Raw genomic sequence first — 16,333 nt, 5'->3', positions numbered from 1 at the left:
AGTAATAAGACAAAAGTACTGTTTGTCACTAGCAGTTGATGACCATTCTGGGTTGCTATGGTAAAAAGAAATTCTGTGGAAACTTAGAGATATAAAGATTCAAGAACGACAACAACAAAAAAGAATCAAGAACAAGATTATTTGTTAGAAAGAAGTAAATCTTATTTCAGTTTGAGTTAGGAAAGTAGTTTACTTGAAGAACATCAGATAGAGTTAAACAGTGAGGATTAACACAGTGTAATGTGAACAGAAACAGAAAATAGAAATCAGTAAAAATCGAATCAATGCAAGCATTTGTAATGAAGAAAAAGCACCCTGTGACCACACTCTTAATTTCCCTTGTGTAGCAAGTGAGAGATCTGTCGTGTAGGGTCATCCAGAGCATGTGACAAGTGCAAAGCAATTTAGCAAACTGGAAGTGGTAGAAACCAACTAAACATTTAATAATAGTGTTCATTCATACTATCTGCCACCCCAATGTTCCCCTATGTGGAAGAATAATATTATAGCAGACTTTTGACTGATCCTACATTTGGTATGACTGCACTGGTGGTATCAGAATGTTGTACAGTTATTTAGAGAGGCCTATAGAGAATAAAAGAGATAGGGATCCTTTAGATCGTCCTTATAGAGGCTCAAGGTTACCTTACATTTGAAATACCACTGGCATCTGGAAGCCAAGTCTTACATTTGGGGATCAAGTCAAAGAACTGTTTAACTGATACAATGTTTTTTCTTTCTTTCATAAAAATTAGCTTCATCAATCTGATGGTTACCAGAGGACAAGTGAGTGAGAGGATGGGTGAAATAGGTGATGGGGATTAAAGTGTGCACTTGTGATGAGCATCAGGTATTATATGGAAGTATTGAATCACTATATTGTACATCTGATACTGATATTACACTGTATATGAACTAACTGGAATTTAAATAAAAACTTTTAAAAATTTAGTTCCATAAACTGCCCTGATATTTTCATTTTATAATTAGTAATTACTAAATATTGCTATAGACCAGACCATTTCAATGATTATACCTGCCTAATGTAGTCTATATCATACAAATTCCACTCATTGTTCTCCTTGAACTCTTCTATCCTCTTTGAAATCAAGGAGACTATTTTTATTGCCAACTACAGAGAATAGTCATTGAAATGCCATTCAGTGGTTTGGACCTCACTCCCACAATGTGTTTCTCAGGAAAGTACTGAAAGTATCTGCTGTATCCTTTTGGGTAACACTACTGGGTGGTTCTAATGTGATAAATTACTTACAGCATTAAGTTTTGGCTTTTTTTCCTTAATTTTTAACATAATTATTAGTTTTGATGAGAGTAGCCACTAAAATATTTAATTGGAAATTGATACCTGTGTCAGTGGTAACAAAATTATTCTAGTCCAATGTATAATTGTATTTTTTATATTCTCCAGTTCAATTGCTCATAGCTCCAAAAGTCTTGACTTCAATGTGGACTTTATTCTAGGTGATGGCCAAGTAATTGTTCTTTCTTATGTGCAAAAAAACAAGATATAGTTCAGGTAAATTTAAGTTAAAAAATCTATCATCTATCTATCTATCTATCTATCTATCTATCTATCTATCTACCTGTCTATTGTCTATCATCTATCTATCATCTATTTTTTCCTAGATAGTTTTTGTATGTGTAGGTATATAATATACACAATGTGAACACAATGAATAGCTCAAATTAGAAAAACATTTGGAATCTGGTGAAGGTGGACATGAAGGGCAGCAAAGGCAAGCCAACAATTTCATCATAGGAAGAACTGCTTAGTTTTTGTCTACTGTTCAAGCTGCTAGCACCCATTTACTGTCCTGCTATTGGCCCTCCAGTCTGTCACATATGTAACAAATGATTTCTGACTAGCATTCACAGGAAAGGAAATTATATAGAATCTTACAATGATTTTGACTTTTAGAGGCTAGACTCTAACACCTGCCTTTTTTGGTAAATTTTTTCCTCCAATAGAAAGCATTTGGAAAACCAAAAATGGCAAATGTATACTTAATGTTTAATATATTTCTAAGATATTTAGTAATTAGACTGCCACTTTTCACCAAATATCACCTAAATTGGCTCTTGCCAATAAGGTAGCTACATGGCATAGATAGTGATAGGCCAGTGAAATTGGCTGATGGTAGAAAAAGAAAGAAATTCATGGTGTATGGGTTGTATTTCAATCTTATTAAAAACATGAACTTCTGTGTCAGCAAGATTTTTATTCAAAAGCCAGTTCCTCAAATTTCTGGCTGTGTGGTATTAAACAATAATTTATTTAATCTCATTATTTTAAATCTCATCCAATAAAGGTATCATATCTACCACAATGGACTTAATTGGAGTTACATCTTGGCTGAGTTTGAGGTAATCCACTATTTCTTCCAAAAATCTGTTATCTACAAGAGTCACAGAATTAAATGGAGACGTGGTAGGGACTATGGTTCCTATATTCTTTTAGATCTTTAAGAATGTCACTATTTAAAAAAAAAAAAAAAAAAAAGAATGTCACTATTTTCTATCATTCCTCCCATATGTACCATAGATTCTGATTTACTATCTTGGCTGGGAATGATAGCATAATCATGCTAAAAGATTCTATTTGGCCTTCTCCCCTGTGATAGGTCACATAGGTCAAGAACTTAATGTGGTTATTGTGTCAGTCACTAAGCATATCAATTCTAACCACAAAATTCGAGAATAGGGAAATGATTCCTAGTGTGTCTGTGAACCCAATGAACCCAATGTTAATTATACCTTGGCCAGACCTCCATTTCTTATCTGGCTCCTGTACTCCTACTCTATTAGTAACTATAATGGTAATTAAGGTGCTCAAATATCAATATCAACATATATCCTGTATTTAAAAGTTCTCAGAGATGCCTGGGTGGCTCATTGGTTGAGCATCTGTCTTTGGCTCAGGTTGTGATCCCAAGGTCCTGAGATCCAGTACCACAACAGGCTCCCTGCAAGGAGACTGCTTCTCCCTCTGCCTATGTCTCTGCCTCTTAATCTGTGTTTCTCATGAATAAATAAATAAGTAATTTTAAAAATAAATAAATAAACAAACAAACAAACAAATAAATAAATAAATAAGGAAAAGTTATCAAAATCTAACTACTCCCCTTTCCCTCGTATATAGCTAGCTGGATAAGACTTTGAAGAAGGACTCAGGGACACATTACTATATAGTCATGTGATAGTAGGGGAACTGCATTCCACTTTTTCTTAGGGTCATGGCCTTTACTTCAGTCACTGATTTTGAGGTTTGAGATTTAGCTCAAAGCTGGAGATATTAATTTATTTTTAGCTTTTGTGACTGATAGTTCTCAGCCTCTGGATCATTCATCCTTACTTTTTAATTTTGTAGACTGATGAACACTCTTGTTGATTACCCATCAAGAAAGCATGATTGGTCAAAGGAGAAAGTTGGATTGTGATGCAGTTACAACATAGGCCTCAGCTAGTTACGCAGGGAGTTTGGGAACAGGATGGCTCTACCATATTTTCCTAATGTGGGGGACAAGAGGCCATGCAATTCCAACTCCACACTGACAAATCATTGTATACAATATGACTCTGGCTAAGTATAGAAATCTTGGTGGAGGTGGCATTCTTCAGCCAACAGCCAACTCCAGGCACTGTGTGTATGTCTGTGCATGTGTGTGAGACATCCAGTGAGAGTCAGCTGTGTCACATTTCACCTGTTAATATTTTCAGAAGCTGGAGGAAAAATACATCTGTCTAGGAAAAGGAAAATGGTCTGAATTTTCCTATATAAGCTGTAAGTCCACATCATAAAGAAAATGAATAGTAAATAAAACTACATTAAAATTAAGGTTTTTGATATTAGAGAAGGTGAAAAGAAGTCACAAACACAGAGCTTAACAATGCATAAACTGGCAAAGGATTTATGTTCAGGATATATTTTAAATGCTTGAAAAGAGGGCAAAAGACTTGAAGATGTGATCTACAGAAAGATGCATAAAGTAACAAATTTACAAGAAGTAGTGAAAGGGATTGAAGGGGAAAGGAGGGAAAATGAATGGGAAAAATTAGGGTGACAAAACATGAGAAACTCCTAACTCTGGGAAAGGAACAAGGGGTAGTGGAAGGGGAGGCGGGCGGGGGGATTGGGTGACAGTCATTGAAGAGGGCACTTGATGGGATGAGCACTGGGTGTTATACTATATGTTGGCAAATCGAATTTCAATAAAAAATATAATATATGTATATAAATATATATAAAAGGAATTAACCTTCATTAGCATTTAGGAAAATATAAATAATAAATAAACAGATAAATAAAAGGATACTACTTGCAGTTACCAGACTGAAAATATTATAGTTTGGCAATGAATATTAAGAACTGGTGCTTATGTCTATACTATGACTGTTGTAACTATTAACTGCTCTGTAACAGTTTGGAAAATAATTTGGCATTATTTTATAAAATCAAATATTCACATATTTTATGACTGAGGAATATCACTTTTACTAATATACTCCTTGGAAACTTTTGGTTATGTATATACAAAGTTTTCATAACAATAATATAAAAACAAATGCATGGAAAAAATACTAAATTATGAAATTTTACACAAAATAGCACTAAAAATGAAGAACTATACACATAATCTGTCATGAGTTTCACTAATAAATAATAATAAAACAATAAATTTTAAAACATGGTCATATGTATGTCTAATAAAAGTATAACTATAAATAAGCTATGAAAAGATACTAAGTTATAGAATAGAATTCAGCCAGATTTCAATTATATGAATTTCCAAAGCATGCAAAATTAAATGGTATATATTGTTGAAAGATATACATATTTTATTTGGCCACTCAAGGGAAAAGAGAAGAGTGATATAAACATTTCAGGCAGGAGTATTATTGATATGAGTATGAGGGATGTCAAATGGTGATATGAATGAAGAGGAGATGGAGCAATGGACTTCTAGCATTAAGCCTTAGATTTGTAATTATTTGTTTCCTATGAAATTCTCATGTGTTATAAAATTCTTTTTAGCAATTCAACCTCTAATAAAACTATTTTTAAAGAAAAGTAAATGGAAACCTTATTCTAAGTCAATTCTAGTTGATTTTATAGCTGGATTTTATCAAACTTTTAAGGGACAGATAATCTGTGAGGCATATAAATTACTAGCAACTGAAGAGAGGGGGAAATGGTTGTTTTAATTTTTCCTTCCATCTTACATGAAAGGTTTAGGATATAGGCTGTGAAAGGGAACAGAGCAGTTAGATTTACTGGGTCACCCAGGGATTCAGGGTTTATTTTCCCCCCCTTACTCTTCCATTCAATAAGTTTCCTTGAATCCATGGTCAATAATGAGTCACTACAAGCACCATACCCAAGTTCTAGACCAGGAGAATTTACAATAAAATCATGGAGGGTTAGCAGTTTCCTTTAAATAACATATTTACAAGTTGCACACACCTCTTCTCATCTATCATTGAGTAAAATATAGTCGCATATCTCTATTACTTACATAGAAGGCTAAGAAATGTAGTCTTCAGTCATGTGCCATGTTCTCAGCTAAAATGTTTGGTGATTACTAAACAAAATAATGAGAACATCAATTTTGGGTGAAAAAATAGCACTTTCTGTCACCCAATAGATTTAAACATCAAAAATAAAGAATTTGCATATTTAGTCTAGGTAAATAGAAGAAGAAAACATGGTGACCAATAAAGGTTTCTCCCAAAATGGAAGGATAATTTAACTTTAGGAAATGTATCAATATAATTCATTATATTAAACCATTAAAGGAGAAAAAAGAAATGATATTAAAAGAAAACAGAAGTTTGGTGACTGCTGATATGTATTTATGATAAAACCTACCTACAGTTAACAATAAAAAGAAATTTCCTTAAACTGATAGAGGAAATGAGCTTATATACTAGGGCATATACTTACAGATGAATACTTATGCTTGAAGGCACTGTAACCTAGGTATTCTACTCTTTTTTTTTTTTCTAGAAGTTTTGAATACATGATTTTCTCCCAATTTTTAGGGCCTTCAAATATGACATACAGAGATTTTCATAGTAAGTTTCCCTACAGCATTTTTAGTTATAGTCAATGACCATACTAATCAAGTCTCTCTTCTTTTAACATACTACACAACTTCATAATTTGCATCCTCAAAACTGTTATTCTCTTTGTTTAAACTCAATTAGATACTTCAATAGTGTGTTCAAGGAATGTTTCATAATTTACATTAAATTTCTTTCAAATCCTTCTGCTCATGAAAAGTTGCTTCCAAGTATCCAATCATATTTTGTACCTTGTATATCATTCTTTACTTACAGATAGACTTTTTTATTGACTATACTATTTGGATCATACATCTTAAATCACTGACACACAGTGAATAGTTGTAGGCACCCTTTCTGTTTCTTATACCATCCCTGTTTTAAGACACCTTAAATTTCATAACTGAATATTAGAAGAGTAGTTATTCACATCCAGGAAAGCCAGGTGGGACATATCATTGCCTTTCACCATCTATGCCATCCCATTCAATAGTTACAAATGCAAGATGCTTCATTTTGTTATATTTCCAGAATTATAACCTGTTGCAGGGCTTTAAATTGAGCTTTAAATTATCCTATAAAGCTCAATTTAATTTGACAATTAAGGGAACCCTGGGTGGCGCAGCGGTTTAGCGCCTGCCTTTGGCCCAGGGCACGATCCTGGAGACTCGGGATCGAGCCCCACATCGGGCTCCCGGTGCATGGAGCCTGCTTCTCCCTCTGCCTATGTCTCTGCCTCTCTCTCTCTCTCTCTCTCTCTCTCTGTGACTATTATAAATAAATTTAAAAAAAATTTAAAAAAAAGACAACTGGATAGGTTCATTACTATAACATTTATGAGGACAAGACTTCAGGAAATATTAAAAGGTCTATAATGGTTTGGGTCTACATGTTGCCTATATGTAGATATAGACATAATTTTACACATTTTTGTTTAGTCCTTTCTATTACACCCCCATACTTTGCTCCTACCATGCCTTAGTGCATTTACTTCTTTATACTTCTATCTTTGTTATTACACTTTTTGAATGAGAGGCTGTTGGTGGCTTGGCACCTAACCACAACCTACAGTGCATGTTATATTAATATTAAAGGCCCTTTTACATACATTGTGATTCATAACCCCAATCATATTGTTGACATTTTTGGAAGTTGATCCACCACGAAAAGTGTGTGTTCATGCCTGTGGGTGTATATATTTGTGAATTATGTACTTGTATGATGAATCACCAGTTAAGAAGAGTACTCTGTAATTATCATCTAAATTAGAAATATGGAAAATTGAAAATAAAAGATCAGTGGTTTAAAAAGTTAGCCACAGTGGAGAAACAAAAAATAACCAGAGAGAGTGAAGGAGAATAGTGCCCCAACTACATTTATAATTTTTCCATTATAAAGATTCCAATTAGATGAAATGATTAACTTTACATTATAAAAGGAAGAAAGTTAGTGTTGTGCCCTAAATGCTTCATTTAAAACATTAAAAAAGAATCTTTTATTTCCCCTTACCAAGAAAATCTCACGACAAACTTAAGCCTCTTCTGTGCAAATTGGTGGGGTCATGGTGGAGTCATTTGTAGAACTAGCTAAAGAACAGACTCTGGAAATTGTGTGTGGTTGATACAGCTACCAAGTGCAGAATGAGTTTACTTTTCTTTTGACTTAGAGAGTGTTTGCAGAATTCAAGGCTATATTCACACTTAGTTTTTACTTGAATATCAGTTCTCGAGTTATCTGAGCTCCAGAGGTAGTTAATAATGAACTCTGGGATGTATCATGTTTGTGTTGGCATGGAAAGCATATATGATATACAATCATTTTATACGTATGATTATTAGGTTGGCTTTTTAAGCAAGCACAAAGTTGGAAATAAACATGATGAATTTCAATGTGCATTCCCCAAGGTGAGAGTACCAAAATGCAATGATCAATATGCATTATTCTATGAATAAGTTGCAGATTTTACTGCCCTCTTGTCAAGGCATTTCAGGGTATAATTGATTAAAATGTTGCATAATTTCACAGATGCCCAATTTACTAAAAATTTTAGATTGCTGTACAACTCAAGAAACAAACTTTACTGATGCAGTTTAATTGTGCATTTTTCCCAACTCACTGTACTTGATTGAGGTTCATGCTTCACTGATTGAACTGAATACTTCATAGACAAAAAATTTAGTTTTTATCAATGGAAAAATGCATTTCCATATTTTGATTTTTTTGTAGATAAGTCAGAGTAGACAAAAATCCTCTTTGGAAAGCAAGCTTTGTTGTGGGTTATCATTTTTATTGCTATTATTTTTGTTATTTTTTAAAAAAATATTTTAATTATTTATTCATGACAGACATAGAGAGAGAGGCAGAGACATTGACGGAGGGAGAAGCAGGCTCCCTATTGGGAGTCCAATGCGGGACTCAATCGTAGAATACCAGGATCATGACCTAAGCAAAAGGTAGATGCTCAACTACTGAGCCACCCTGGCATCCCTTGTTATTTTGCTTAAAGAGTCTTCCAGGCTTATAAACATCCTCTGCAGTGTAGTTCTTAACCACAAAAACAGGAATAGAATTCAAACACCTACTGAGGTTAGGCCTCCCATTTAACTGAGGGTAGTGTAGGTTTAAAGTGGTTGTCTTTTTGACAGTGTTGCTTCTTTCTATTGTACAGGGGACAGATTGTTTCTGAGGCATACATTTTTTTAATTGGAATAGTGCCTTAAAAAGTTTTTAGAAAGTAATAAAAGAGTAAAATGATAATCATTTTCTTTAAATAAACACCAACATTCTTATGTTATACTCTTGTTTCTTTATTTTAAGATTTTTGGAACATCATAGCAGATCTTCAGATTGGTAGAAAGAGACCACAGATATATTTGGCAAGACTAATTTAAGTTCCTAATTTAAACAGCAAAGCATATCAAAACTTAGCTGAAGCTCTTTGGCAAGATGGAGAAAGAGAAGCAAACCTAACATTTAATAAACTTTCTCTACTTTTACAAGTTTTAGATTTACAGAAGAGTCTCTAGATATTGCTGAGGGTTTCTTTACATATACCTGCACCCAGGATCTGCTATTGTTCATATCTCAAATCACCTCCAACTCAGAAAGAAACCTCACAATGGGTAAAATATATAAGAACCTGCAGTTCACAAAGAAAGAACCCCAAATGATCAATGATCAAATAAATAAATTCTCAACCTTACTATGAATCATTATTAAGTGTACTATAAGAGTAAATTAGTATTACTTGCTGAGTAAATTAACAAGAAAACAAATGTCTAAGGTTTGGAAAACATGGGGAAAGAAAAGTTAATATATTTTAGGGATAGCACAATTTGTAATTACATGCCAAAGATTTCCAGGCAAAGAAGAAAAGACATGTAGCTTACAACCCAACAATTCTGCTTTGAAGCATCAACCCCAGATAATCCCTTATGATTTCAAAAAAGACATATAAGAAAGTTCATTATATCTCTATTCATAAGGACTGAAAATGTGGAGATCTTAGTCCCTCAAAGGTGAATAAGTCAACTATATTTTAGTTTACTCTAACACTGGAAGAGTACATAGTAATGAAAATGAACTCTATCTCCATGTATCTCTGGATAAGTGTCAAAGATATAGATTCTCAAGTTTAAAAAGCTGGTTGCCAAAGTATCAAACTCAAATGAAAATGGGGGCAATTTTAAAAATTACCAGCATATTTATTTATTTACAAATTTATATAAAGTGAAAACCCAAAACTTGCATTAGAATGATTCACTCTCACATTAGGTGTTGTTTCCTAGCGATATGGTAGGGAAAATATGAGGTGGAGTGGAGACTTAGCAGTATCTTTTTTGCTTATTGGATTTTCGTTTTTTCAAGTATTAAGGTATTGCTGCAATGAACATGCAAATGCATGTTTTTTTTTTAATAAACCATACATATATTTCTGTTGAATTTTACCTGGTGGTAAAACTTCTGGGTCTTTTTAAAAAAATTATTTATTTATTCATGAGAGATGCACACAGAGAGGTGGAAACATAGGCAGAGAGAGAAGCAGGCTCCCTGAGGGGAGCCTGATGCGGAATTCCATCCCAGGACCCTGGGATCATGACCTGAGCCAAAGGCAAATCCTCAACCGGAGTCATCCAGGTGCCCCGAACTACTGGGTCTTAAGGTACAGAAATATTCGAATTGATTATATATTGCCATTTGAAAAGTTATTGTACAAATTAATATTCCTATTAGCAGTGTTTAAAAGTTTTAGTTGTAACATGTCCTGCCAATATTTGACACTGTCATTGTTTCTAGTCACTCAGTGATTGTTAACTCATATTATTATAGATATTCATTTGAGTATCTTCTTAAGTTATATGCCTATTTGAGTCACTATTAGCTTTTATTGCATAATAAACTACCTAAAATTTAGTAGATTAAAACAATATTTTGTTCAGTCTGTGGATGAATAATTAGTATTGATTTCAGGTAGGCTCACTCATGCAACTGCAATCTCATTCTGCTTAACAGTGCCGCTTTATTTCTGGGATTGGCTGGCTTAGGTTGGATGATAGGAATGACTAAACCACATGCCCTTAATCATCCAACAGGCTAGCCTGAGCTCATTAACCTCACTGTCTGGGCAGGACTTGCAAGAGCAAGACACATGAAAGACTTCTTGGAGCCTACTCTTATGTGTGCTACAACATTACTTCAGCTGTGTTTGATTTGGGACAACCTTTGCTATAGAGGTAGAGGATGTCTGTTTCTCTTGGTGGAAATAATTGAAAATCCATGTTCCTAAGGCATGGATACAAGAAGAGTCAAACTTTGTGATTATTTTTCTAGTAAAAAAGTATGAAACTTTAGCCATTTTAGTTGTTGGAATATCTTCTACATTGTGGCTTTTTATCACCTTTTTTGGTGAGTAGTATTTTAATAAGGAATAGTTCCAAATATTAATATGATTCACTTTTGCAGTTTGCCCCTGTATAATTAGTGCTTTAGTATTTTATAGAATAAGAACTTTTCAACTTCGGAGTTACTCATGTTTTCTCTTGTATTACCCTTAACTGCTATACTGTCTGGACTTTTAAATTCAGATTCCAATGTATTTGAACTTGATTTTTGTGTTGGGGTGGGGGTCAATACTTTTCTTTCTTTCTTTTTTTTTTTTTACACCTTGATAGTCATTATCTCAATACACTTTGTTAAAAAAACCAGTTTCCTATTTGCTCTGAAGTGACGTCTTTCTAAGAGATTAATAAATTCATGAATAAAGTGTCCATATAGGTGTTGGTCACTCTGTTTTTATGTTCTCTATTTTATTCTTTTGTTCTATTTGTACACCCTTGCATCAGACATACTCCTGTAACTAATATAGCATTCCAATGTCTTTTTTCCTTAATAGTAAGACTGCCCACTTTATTTTTCTTCTGTAATAGTGTCTTAGCTATTCTGTGCCCTTTGAATTCACATACAGAAGAATCAGCATATAACTTTGCAAAGGAAAATTTTTTTGGAAGATTGAGATTTTATTAATTCCATTGACCAATTATTCTCCGACGATATCTTCTTATATCAAGTCTTTCAATCCATTGACTATGTAAATCCACAGCAATCTATTGGATTGTCTTATGAAAGTCTTATACATTGCCTGTCAGATTTATTCCCAAGTTTTTAGTGTTTTCCATACTACCTTAAATGGTATCACATCATTTATTGAAGAGACTGTCTTTTTTCCAGTGGATAGTCTTTCCTCCTTTGTCGAACATTAGTTGACCTCATAAAGTTGAGGGTCCACCTCTGGATTCTCTATTCTATTCCATTGATCTATGTGTCTGTTTTTGTGCCAGTACCACATTGTCTTGATGACCACAGCTTTGTAGTACAACCTGAAATCTGGCATTGTGATGCCCTCAGCTCTGGTTTTCTTTTTTAATATTCCCCTGGCTATTTGGGGTCTTTTCTGATTCCACACAAATCTTAAAATGATTTGTTCCAACTCTCTGAAGAAAGTCCATGATATTTTGATAGGGATTGCATTAAATGTGTAAATTGCCCTGGGTAGCATTGACATTTTCACAATATTAATTCTTCCAATCCATGAGCATGGAATGTTTTTCCATTTATTTATGTCTTCCTCAATTTCTTTCAGAAGTGTTCTGTAGTTTTGGGGGTATAGATCCTTTACCTCTTTGGTTAGGTTTATTCCTAGGTATCTTATGCTTTTGGGTGCAATTGTAAATAGGGTGGATTCCTTAATTTCTCTGTCTTCAGTCTCATTGTTAGCGTGTAGAAATGCCACTGATTTCTGGGCATTGATTTTGTATCCTGCCACACTGCCTAATTGCTGTAGGAGTTCTAGCAATCTTGGGGTGGAGTCTTTTGGGTTTTCTATGTACAGTATCGTGTCATCTGCGAAGAGGGAGAGTTTGACTTCTTTGCCAATTTGAATGCCTTTTATTTCTTTTTGTTGCCTGATTTCTGAGGCTAGGGCTTCTAGTACTATGTTGAATAGCAGTGGTGAGAGTGGACATCCCTGTCATGTTCCTGATCTTAAGGGAAAGGCTCCCAGTGTTTCCCCATTAAGAATGATATTTGCTGTGGGCTTTTCATAGATGCCTTTTAAGATGCTGAGGAATGTTCCCTCTATCCCTACACTCTGAAGAGCTTTGATCAGGAATGGATGCTGTATTTTGTCAAATGCTTTCTCTGCATCTATTGAGAGGATCATATGGTTCTTGTTTTTACTCTTGCTGATATGATCTATCACATTGATTGCTTTATGAGTGTTGAACCAGCCTTGCATCCAGGGGGTAAATCCCACTTGGTCATGGTGATATAGCTATATGCCAATAAATTAGGCAATCTAGAAGAAATGGATGCATTTCTGGAAAACCACAAACTACCAAAACTGGAAGAGGAAGAAAACGAAAACCTGAACAAGCCAATAACCAGGGAGGAAATTGAAGCAGTCATCAAAAACCTCCCAAGACACAAAAGTCCAGGGCCAGATAGCTTCCCAGGGGAATTCTATCAAACGTTTAAAGAAGAAACCATACCTATTTACTAAAGCTGTTCGGCAAGATAGAAAGAGATGGAATGCTTCCAAACTTGTTCTACAAGACCAGCATCACCTTAATTCCAAAACCAGACAAAGACTTCACCAAAAAGGAGAATTATAGACCATTATCCTTGATGAATATGGATCCAAAAATTCTCAACAAGAGACTAGCCAATAGGATCCAACAATACATTAAGAAGATTATTCACCATGATTAATTTTTTTTCTAAAAAATACTGTGAATCAGTCATATTTTGTGGGAATAATACTGCTTTATTTACTCCCAATCCTGTACCATTCAATTTTATTGCCTTACTAGACTCGTTAGGAACTTCAGTAAACAGGGAAATAAAGATAGTGATAGTGGATATGCTTGTTTAGTTACTAGTTTCAAATGGAAACCATTCAACAGATCCTTAAGTATGATGTTTTCCTCTGAATTTGTAAGGTTCCTATCATTTTAAGTCCCTTTCTTTTCCAATTTTGCAAAGGTTTTTTTATTAATAGATTTTAAATTTTATCAAATCCTTTTTGCATCTATTATATTTTTCCAATTATTCTTTAATTTGCTAATTTACATGGTGATTTTTAAATATTAGATCAACTTTAATATACATAATAACCTGATTCATTCATTATATAAGCATATGGGTAAATTTTGACAAAATTTTTTAAAATAATTTTTTGAGGTTCATAGTTTTAAACTATAATTTCCCTTTTCATACTATTCCTCTTATACATGGATATAAGATGGCCTTATAAAATAAGCTGGGGGAATTTCTATTTCTTTTATGCCTCGAGAAGTTTTCATGTTCTATTAATAGCTATCTTCCTTTCTAATGGGTAAAGTTTACGATGAGGGCCGAGATAATCTTTGTAGGAAGATTCTTGGGTCTTTAGGTAGATTTAATATTTCTTTTTTAGGTCTAGAACTATGCAGTTTCTTATTCTTTATTGTGCCAGTAATAGTGAGTTTCATTTGTCTAGAATATTGCCATCCCATTTCCATATTCAATTATATCTGCATAAAATATTTTCATGATATGGTTTTCATGCCTTTAAATATGTAAGAACTGAGTAAATATCCTGTATTTCAATTTCTTTGTGGATTATTTGTGTGTTTTTTTCTTTTTGTGATCATTGTGGCTACTTATTTTATTAATTTGTGGATCTTTTGGAAGTAATTTTAACTTTGTTGATCCTCTCTGTTGTGCTTTTGTTTATAGCTCATAAATGACATCTCCCACTATTTTTTTTCTTTCTTCAGAATTTGAGGACTTTTCTTGGTTATTCTATTTATGTTGCAAGAATATGACATATATTTTCTTTAATCTTGAACTCTTAATAAAATTGCAACTTCTTTAATTTTGACACATTTTTATTTCCAATTTATTTTTAAACTAGAAGTAATACTGCAATGGTAATCTTTGTAGCTTTTCAGAATCCTTAATTATCACATAAAATTCAGTGGTAATAGCTTTTTTTTTTTCCTTAGTGCTGGGCAGCAACAGCAATACCAGTCTTTTTTGATTTGTCTTTCCTGGCATGAAAATCATCCTTGTGAGTGAGTTGGGGTGAGGAGGATAATTGACTTTGAATTCTTGTGTAGAAGGAGGAGATCCCAGCATCTTGGGCAAAGTCACCTGGAATTCAGACTCTCAACGTGGAGCTTGTGGAAATGAGAAATATTAGTGGTCTGTCCCCTTCAAGAATAAACCAGAGTTCATGACTGAGAGCTAAGAGGTGTGGTAACCTAATTTTAGCCTACACACCAGAATGGAGCTTTGGTCACATTGACCAGAGGGTAGGAAGCTGGAAATGGATTATGGTTCAAGTACAACGGACTCTTACTTTTCTTATCAAAATTTACTAGAAATTTTTTACTAAATATTTCTTCATTTGGTGTGTATACCTTTTGGATAATTTCCAAAAATTTTGCTTTATATATAACTTTTAGCAGTTATGGTTGTTTCACTGGGGAGCATATCCACTGAGCTCCTCACACTACCATTTATTAAGTTGCTGCTCTATTTTTTACTTTAATCTCATTTATACTGTTATATTTTCATTGGTGCATCTGCTCCTCCCTCCCAAAAATATTCTTTTGAAGACGGGTCATCACACTATAGCCCTTACACCAAATCTGTCCCACTAACTGATTTTGTAAGTGGAGTTTTATTGGAACATAACCATTTTTATTTGTTTATGTATTGTCTGTGTCCACCTTTGCTGCCTTTGTGTTACTATGGCAGGTATGAGCAGTTGCAATAATGACTGTGTGGCCCAATGACCAAATCTGCTATCCTGCTCTTTAGAGAAAAACATTTACCAACTCTGTTTTAATGCATTCTTCTCCCTTATTCACTCAAAAAAATGTTTTTTGTTTACCTACTGGACATAGCTGATATACTTTTAAACTTTTACTTCCATACATGTACTAGAAATTTCTTTGTTACATTTAATATTTAAAAATATTTTTTCCTATTTGCTTTCCCCATAATGCTACTTTTTCAAAAAGTATTTATTTATTTATTTATTTATTTATTTATTTATTTATTTATTTATACGAGATTAAGCAAGTGTGAGAGAGAGACCATGAGCAAGGGGGAGGGGATAGAGGCAGTAGCAGACTCCCCAACTGAGCAGGGAGCTCCACGCAGGACTCAATCTCAGGACCCTGGGATCATGACCTGAGCTGAAGGTAGGCAGGCACTTAACCAACTGAGCCACCCAAGCACTCTTCTCATAATGTTACTTTTTTAAAAAATATTTTTCAGTTGGTTAGAACATTTATCAAGTACTTCCCTCATATTAATGAGTGAATGCTATCCTTTTTGAGTCTTTTCATAATTATATTTTTTTCCCTGACAGGTAAATAGTATTTTAATTGGTAACAGGATTTTATTTCTTTAATATATTTGTCCTTAATTTATAAGATCATTTTTTTAAACTTGAATCCCAAAATTTCCCTAATGAGTAATTATTACTATTGATAATTCTTTTAATTTTCAATTCTTTTTCATTTATTTTTCCTAGGCCTTGTGTAAGCCTTCCAGTCTGCAGTCAATTCCTTATTTCATAATGAACATTTTTCTCTACTAATTGAGTCTAATTATATATCTCTCTATATTGTTCTTTTTGTGGAAGACTTACATGTCCCATGTTATAGCTGATGTATATGTACACAGTCATTTATCTTTAGAC

Source organism: Canis lupus, chromosome 17, assembly GCF_003254725.2.
Source record: "Canis lupus dingo isolate Sandy chromosome 17, ASM325472v2, whole genome shotgun sequence".
NCBI classification, from domain to species: domain Eukaryota; kingdom Metazoa; phylum Chordata; class Mammalia; order Carnivora; family Canidae; genus Canis; species Canis lupus.
This window is presented reverse-complemented; position numbering follows the sequence as displayed.